The sequence below is a fragment of the Phyllobates terribilis genome, unplaced genomic scaffold, assembly GCF_046119375.1.
Source record: "Phyllobates terribilis strain yellow unplaced genomic scaffold, ASM4611937v1 Scaffold_4__5_contigs__length_816908805, whole genome shotgun sequence".
NCBI classification, from domain to species: Eukaryota; Metazoa; Chordata; class Amphibia; order Anura; family Dendrobatidae; genus Phyllobates; species Phyllobates terribilis.
In genome coordinates this window covers 678,058,722-678,067,243 of record NW_027362764.1, presented here as the reverse complement: position 1 = coordinate 678,067,243, position 8,522 = coordinate 678,058,722, and the positions used below count along the sequence as shown (strand labels likewise).

The window sequence follows — 8,522 nt, the reverse complement described above, 5'->3', positions numbered from 1 at the left end:
TAATAAATTGGGATACAACAATTTTGGGTTAAATATATATATATATCTAAAACTTCATATGTGGAATGTTTGAGTTGAACAGATCTGTGAATGTCAGAGTGAAGGTGACAGATGAGTAAATCAGCAGCTGCTAAGTGTGATTGATATGACAGAGGCCTCGTATGTTTGTATGTTTGAAAAAAAAAATGTTTCTTTATGTGAAGGTACAAAAATATATTTAATTCTGAGGAAATTATAATACATAATTAGGTATTACAGTGCCTACAAGTAGTATTCAACCCCCTGCAGATTTAGGTGGTTGACACATGCGGAATTAACTTGGCATTGTGACATTTGTACTGTAGATCAGCCTGGAAGTGGGAAATGCACTGCAGCAACTTTTTTTTTGTTTTTTTGTTTTTTTAAAACGTTAAAAGTTAATTCAGAGTGTCATTTATTATTCAACCCCTCAAACCACAAGAATTCTGTTTGTTCCCCCTAAAGTATTAAGAAGTAGTTCAGGCACCAAGAATAATGAGCTTCACATGTGTGGATTAAAGATCTCTTTTGCCAGCCTTTTCTGACTATTTAAGACCCTCCCCAAACTTGTGAACAGCACTCAGACATGGTCAACATGGGAAAGACAAAAGAGCATTTCAAGGCCATCAGAGACAAGATCGTGGAGGGTCACAAGGCTGGCAAGGGGTACAAAACCCTTTCCAAGGAGTTGGGCCTACCTGTCTCCACTGTTGGGAGCATCATCCGTAAGTGGAAGGCTTATGGAACTACTGTTAGCCTTCCACGGCCTGGACAGCCTTTGAAAGTGTCCTCCCGTGCCAAGGCCAGGATTGTCCGAAGAGTCAAGGCTAACCCAAGGACAACAAGGAAGGAGCTCCGGGAAGATCTCATGGCAGTGGGGACATTGGTTTCAGTCAATACCATAAGTAACGTACTCCACCGCAATGGTCTCCGTTCCAGACGAGCCCGTAAGGTACCTTTACTTTCAAAGTGTCATGTCAAGGCTCGTCTACAGTTTGCTCATGATCACTTGGAGGACTCTGAGACAGACTGGTTCAAGGTTCTATGGTCTGATGAGACCAAGATCGAGATCTTTGGTGCCAACCACACACGTGACGTTTGGAGACTGGATGGCACTGCATACGACCCCAAGAATACCATCCCTACAGTCAAGCATGGTGGTGGCAGCATCATGCTGTGGGGCTGTTTCTCTGCCAAGGGGCCTGGCCATCTGGTCCGCATCCATGGGAAGATGGATAGCACGGCCTACCTGGAGATTTTGGCCAAGAACCTCCGCTCCTCCATCAAGGATCTTAAGATGGATCGTAATTTCATCATCCAACAAGACAACGACCCAAAGCACACAGCCAAGAAAACCAAGGCCTGGTTCAAGAGGGAAATAGTCAAGGTGTTTGAGTGGCCTAGTCAGTCTCCTGACCTTAACCCAATTGAAAACTTGTGGAAGGAGCTCAAGAATAAAGTCCACATGAGACACCCAAAGAACCTAGATAACTTGGAGAAGATCTGCATGGAGGAGTGGGCCAAGATAACTCCACAGACCTGTGCCGGCCTGATCAGGTCTTATAAAAGACGATTATTAGCTGTAATTGCAAACAAGGGTTATTCCACAAAATATTAAACATAGAGGTTGAATAATAATTGACCCACACTTTTATGTTTAAAATTTAATAAAATTCAACTGAGCAACATAACTTTTTGGTTTGTAAGATTTATGCTTCTGTTCATAAAACCTACTCTCGTTTGCAGTTTGAAGGCTCTAACTTATTTGCATCTTATCAAACCAGCTAAATCTGCAGGGGGTTGAATACTACTTGTAGGCACTGTATCTACATGTATATATTTCTATATTTCTTTAATAATTATTATTTCTTGATTTAACTAATAGTGGATAAGGGCAACCACACATCAAAATGGTTTACAAAGCAAATTTATATTTAGAATAATTTTCCACATGATAATATTCTTGAATAACTATAATATTATTTTTAATGGTTACCTAAATAGGTACACACCTCTCTTTAGTCAAATCTATGCTACTCATCAATATGAAATTTATGCACAATATTTCTAGAAGAATAATTATTTTTAATTTGGTTCTGATATATACATAAATTTTATAAAATAATATTTTTGGTATTAAGGGAGAAAATGTGTTTTTGATCCTGATTACATAATCACTTTTGATCAATACTTATTTTCCACACATTTTAATAAAGAAGAAATAATAATAAGGTACTATGGTATAATTAAGAAGGGTATTACATGCAAAGTTGGATAATTTAATATTTTTTGGTGGTACAAGGTTATGACAAATATGAAATCATCCAGATAATGGAGATATAAGGGTATTTTTTATGGAGAATATAATTACTCTGCATTTGTCATTAAAATTTAAAGGCCTTATTTTTATTTATATTCTTATTTTTACTCTTAATTTTATTTTTCATTTTTAAAATTTTATTCTTACTTTATACTTCTTATTTTTCTATTTTTTCATTTTTTCAATTCTCATTTGATTTTATTTGAGTTCAATATCTCAATTGAGAAAACACATTCATATTTAATAAAGTAATGTCTAATACAAGAGTATTGCTTCATTAAATATATATTGCTAAAGAAAAAAATGTTTACATTTTCTGAGTAAACACAACAATTCATTCATTCATTTATTCATTCATTCATTCATTCATACATTCATATATTTATTCATTTTGGTTCAGGAGTATACATTCTTTGATATTATTGGTTTAATAAAGATATAAAAACTTGTTTTTTCAAAATACACTGACACCTATGGGTTGGAAAAGGTAATTACACCTATGACATAAAAATGTTCTATCATATGGAGAACTTGATTGATAATGAATTATTATCTATTATTGTTTATTATTCCAAACATAATTTATTTCAATATTTTGATAATAATTAGATGGATATTACTGATTGCTATGGTACGCTGTGATATTATAGGTTAGGAAAAACTGCCAGATTTGGTATCAGATTAGGGAATGAAGACTTCAATCAAGACATCGCAATTATGAATTCTATCTTAATAAAGTGTTATAATAGACTGTGTCCATTACATACAATACAATTCACACCACTGATCACCAGGACGGCAGAGGACGATGATCCTATATGTACTGTGTTGTGTTTAAGTTTCATCACGTTCCAGTGGTTTCTTATCACCTGCAACGCTTCAATGAAAGCTGGTGAACAGGTAATACCTGGCATATGTGTCCTGTATATAAAGGACTGAGTACTGGTTATGGTGCTATATAAAGCAGGAAAGTGTCAAGTTAACCTTTGCTTTACTGACCAAAGACGTCACATCTGTTCCAAAAGTGACACGAGACCAGTGCGGACACACGGAAGATTCCAAAGACGATCCAACGTAAGTCCAGGTGACACTGCACAGATATTAAAGCTGCATTTCATCCATGGACTTTGTTTTCTTATCAACTGACATACATGATCTTTCTAATAAAGAGTACAGTTTATGGACTGAACAATAATGAACACAATTATGGACTGTACAATATCTACATGCTGTAATTTATTTCAAAGGAGTTTTCATCTAAAGACTGTGTTATAAAAGAACCAAGAAGAAGACGAGACGACGACACGATGAAATCAGATGATGACGATTGAACCCGCGATTGCTTCAATTTAGATATAGGGAAGTATAATTATACATATTAAATGAATATTAGTCACGGCTTACCATAACATGAATTCACATTATTATATAACAATAATCCGATATTGATACTATTATTACTATTATTATTATGGAAATTTAATGATATTGCCAAGGAAGAAGGAAAGAAAAAATGATTGATGAATGTATCTTCTTTTGAGAAATTTCAGTTAAAGTCCTTTTATTCTCAAAAAAGGGGGAAATGTTAAATGGTTAATTATGGAAATTCATTTGGAATGTTAATCGATAATCATTTTTCTGAGTTCTATGCCTCAGCCATCGTGTCTAGTTGACATGCGCTATTTGTGTGTGTATTTTTGGTTCACTACCGTATGTAGAACAGGTGTCCATACGACTGGCTATAAAAGCCCATGGTACAGAAAGGGGGGGCTCTCTTGCTGTGCCCACCCCACAAGACACAGAATCTTCATGCTGAGAAGCAGATGACATGTAGGCCTGGACACATGCTGGACAAAGACATGATTTACCAGCCAGGATCCAAGGAAAGATGGGTGAATCTCAACAATTAAGCTAATTATGGACAAATGGACAATTACTTTATAACTAATTATGGTATGTACCTGCTGCAATCTGATTCTTTTTAATGATCAATCCAAGAATAAATAGATATATTTTTTTATAAGAATATCGTGATATTGATACTTTGAGAAGTCCTCAGTAGAAAAAAATAATACAGGAAGGGTATTATTTTACAGTCTCCCATCCAAGTATTAACCAGGCCCAACCCTGCTTAGCTTCCAAGATCAGATGAGATCAGACGTGTTCAGGGTGGTGTGGCCGTAGGCAGAGACAAGCTTCTCACTTGCTGCTTTTCTACTTTGACGTCTGGCTGCCGGCTGCCCTTTCCAGTGCTCAGCAAGACCAGGTCCTTTTGTGCTTTCCCTTCTCTTCAATTTTTTTGCTGGCTTCCTTAAAAGGTCTTGTAGACACAACGCCCCACTCAGAGCCGTTGAGCTCACTGATCGGCTGCAGCGCTGTCGACGGAACGTCAGCTTCATGGCCAATGCCACAGGCCGGGAGCAGAGGCGAGACTCACCGGTAGGGTGAGTAGAGCGCGGTTAGTTGCTTTCTAATAGGCTGCAGCCGGGGATTAACTTTTAATGAAAGGGAACAATCCCTTTGACTATCTGCAGCGCGCCACACCTAGGAAGCGCACTCTCACACACAAGCCAGCATGCACACGTGCTCGCACGTGACAACACCCCCTATCTGCCCCTACAACCTCTCCGTCACCATGCGTCAGACTCTCCTGCCTGTTTTATGATTTCAGGGCCCTAGCAGGAATCACCCCCCCCTCCCCAATTCCTTCCGCACCTTCCTTGCCTTCCTTGCACTGAGGTTAGCTCTTTGTCAGCCGTCTGGCTTGGTTACACAAGCTTCTTTGCAGAGAAACATGTTACTTCTGCTGGCCCTCGCTAGGCGACCGGCATCCAAAACCTTCCCTGGGCACCTGCTGAAAGCCTGGCCCCTTCACGGCCCCGGTTGCTTTTAACCCCATCATTTCCACACGGCGAGCTGCGGAGTCAATAAGCACTCCTAACCGTGGCAAGGAGCTCGGTGTCAGGCCTGTGTGAAGGCGGCGGGGTAGCGTACTTAGCTGCCAACTGGCTCAGAGGCCTTGGGGCTTCCATCATCTAAGTTACTTTGGGTCGGTGTCCGACAAGGCGCCGTTCCATGCTAGCCGAGCTGGACAGTAGGTAAAAACATCATCAAAATTGTCTACAGCACCCGGTATTCCCAGGAGGTCTCCCATCCAAGTACTGTCCGAGCCCAGCCCTGCTTTGCTTCCGAGATCAGATGAGATCAGGCATATCCAAGGTGGTATGGCCAGTAGAAGCTGCTTGATCCATCGCCCGGCCAGCCTTTCTCAGGATCGCTTGGTGGCGAGCAATCTGGCCGTGACGGGGCGGGCTCCGAAGGGTCCATGCTAAGTCTGTGCCGTCCCTACAGGTGTGGTTTCTTTAGCAGTGATTCACCCGCCGCATCAGGTGTCTTCAAAAATGGCTCGGCGCAGGGTCTCCTGCAGGCTAAACCCTTCATCGCGGTAATGTGACAGAAAGAGCAAGCTGGACCCGTAACTTGGGGGCGGAGCGAGACGTCCAGGGGTGAATGAAGGAAGAGGGTGAGATGGTTGCCAGTGACTTTGAGCTGCTCTTCAGGGGGGAGGGTCGTGTTGCCTGCAAAGGTCTTCTGCTTGTGGTTACCGGTGGTTGCCTCCAGCCACGGGGGAGACGCTGGTCCTGGTGAAAAGGAGCCTAGTATTAAAAGTAAAGAAGCAACAATGCTGGAGGCCCACGGTGATCAGAAGGATGCTGGTATTTTGCAGAGATGAAATAGTGCAAGAGAGAAAGCAAATGAAAAAAAGAAAAGAGAATGAATGTGTGCACTTGTGAAAGGGAATGGAAAAAAGGCATAGAAGAGAGTGCCCCCTGCTGGTGGAAGGAAGGAAAAAGCAAAGCAAAGGCCTACAGCACCTGGTATTCCCAGGTGGTCTCCCATCCAAGTACTAACCAGGCCCAACCCTGCTTAGCTTTCAAGATCAGACAAGATTGGGCGCGTTCAGGGTGGTGTGGCCGTAGGCAGAGACTAGCCTCTCACTTGCTGCTTTTCTACTTTGACGTCTGGCTGCCGGCTGCCCTTTCCAGTGCTCAGCAAGACCAGGTCCTTTTGTGCTTTCCCTTCTCTTCAATTTTTTTGCTGGCTTCCTTAAAAGGTCTTGTAGACACAACGCTCCACTCAGAGCCGCTGAGCTCACTGATCGGCTGCAGCGCTGTCGACGGAACGTCAGCTTCACGGCCAATGCCACAGGCCGGGAGCAGAGGCGAGACTCACCGGTAGACCCGGGTCGGGTGAGTAGAGCGCGGTTAGTTGCTTTCTAATAGGCTGCAGCCGGGGATTAACTTTTAATGAAAGGGAACAATCCCTTTGACTGTCTGCAGCGCGCCACACCTAGGAAGCGCACTCTCACACACAAGCCAGCATGCACACGTGCTCGCACGTGACAACACCCCCTATCTGCCCCTACAACCTCTCCGTCACCATGTGTGTCACCCTGGCCTGGATGCCACAAAATGTATTAAAGCTGTGTCTGAGAGCAAGGGGGAGGTTCTCTTGTCAGGGGAACATTAGCATGCAGTGCCTCCTGTCTCAGGCCAGTAGGGGGAGCAGGCTGCCCCTATAAAAGCTGGTGCTGGTGGCAGGGTTAGAGAGAACTGGATTGCCTGTCTCAGCTCTGAGACGTGTCCCAGAGTGGAGCAGGGACAGAAAGTTGATTGCACCTAAGAGGAAGTGTGGCAGGAGGAGAGCCACAAGCCAGAGACAAGAGGCGAAGAGAGCCTGTCTTGGCAGAGAAAAGACTTAATTTTACCAGACTTTGGTGTCTGAGGCTGGAAGGATTCCACATCCCCCAGCAGAGAACCAGTTCGCAAGGGACTGTACATTCCTTGGCCTAAGAGGCCTGGAGGCCCTGCCACAACCGAAGGGACCAGTAAAGCCGTACAAGGCTGGGAGCAGAAAGGAACCCACGTCGCAGGCCATACAGGCGAGAATACACGGAAAGCTTGGAAACGTGGGCTGTTACCCTATCAGGAGGAGATAGCCAGAAGGAGCGCAGAAAGCACGGTAGGCCTACACCCTCACCCTGACCAGGGCCAATTTCCCCGTTGCTCTCAGACGTCCAGGTCCCCTCCTAGCCGGGACTGTTTATGGGTCAGTTTACCTGTTGTAGTAAAGACCCTGGACTGCAACTTGTTGTCTGTGTGCTCCTTGCTCCTCCCGCACTATCAGCACTGGGATTCTCACTACCATCACTCCCACCATCCATTATACTGCCCTGGGGCCACACTCTTCCCGTGGGGAGTCACACTACCCTAGCTGCACACCTCATCAGCCCCAGTGGTCTGCATGCAGCGGCGGTTCCTAATAACCGCAATCCACGGGTGGCGTAGTCGGACATTATCAGCAGAACGTAGCAGACTACCATTGGCCTGACCACCCTGAGCCACGGAACCGGGTCGCCACTACTACCCCCATCGTCTCCCTATTGCCCGGATCCGAGTGCCCCACGGCCCAGGGGGCGAGTCAGCTTTGGCGTAGTCGGCAGGATTTCGTGCCCGCAACCACCGGGTACTGCGTGCCTGAAAAAGACTTTTGTAAACTTACCTGTGGCGAAGTTTCCCGCCATCCGGAGCCGATTCCCGCCATCGGACGCCATCTTGGACCGTTTCCCGCCGTCTTCTGCCTTCTTCCCGCCATCCACAGCTGCTTCCCGCCATCGGACGCCATCTTCAGGACGCCGCGCGGGAAGAAGAGGGGCGTGGACGTCAAAACCGCGCGAGATCCGAAGCTCCGCCCCACGCTCCGACGCTGCGCAAGGTCCTGGAAGGGAGAGAGAGCGACGCTGACGTCATCAGGACGCGACGCCAGGTCCTCGTCCATAGCAGCAGCAGCGGAGCCGCGGCCTACAGAAGAGGATCGCCGGAAGGTAGGCCACGCTTAACTAGGGGGGAGGAAGATGTCAGACACAGAGGCGCCCACTACCACCAACGCAGCTGCAGCAGCAGTGATGCCCTTTTCCCTGCCCTACATCCCTGGAGCGGCCTGGCTGCCCAAATACTCAGGGGAGCCCCATGCCCTAACTGACTTTAAGGAAAGTCTATACAGTTTGTTCCAGGTTTACCCCCTGACAGAGGAACAGAAGGTCAGCATATTGACAGGGCAGTTAACTGGCGCAGCCCAAAGGGAGGTAAAATCATGGCCCACTGAGGAGAAAAGGACTGTGAAG

General features: G+C 45.1%; 1 non-coding gene and 1 pseudogene across 1 annotated transcript; both read right to left on the bottom strand.

Annotated features, from left to right (window-relative positions):
- Nucleotides 1–5,455: 5,455 nt before the first annotated feature.
- Nucleotides 5,456–5,575, bottom strand: LOC141267732 (5S ribosomal RNA; annotated as a pseudogene).
- Nucleotides 5,576–6,201: 626 nt separating this feature from the next.
- On the bottom strand, nt 6,202–6,320 carry LOC141270374 (5S ribosomal RNA). Its single transcript, XR_012321612.1, has one exon. It is a non-coding gene; the product is annotated as a 5S ribosomal RNA (ribosomal RNA).
- Between the last annotated feature and the right edge of the window lie 2,202 nt (nt 6,321–8,522).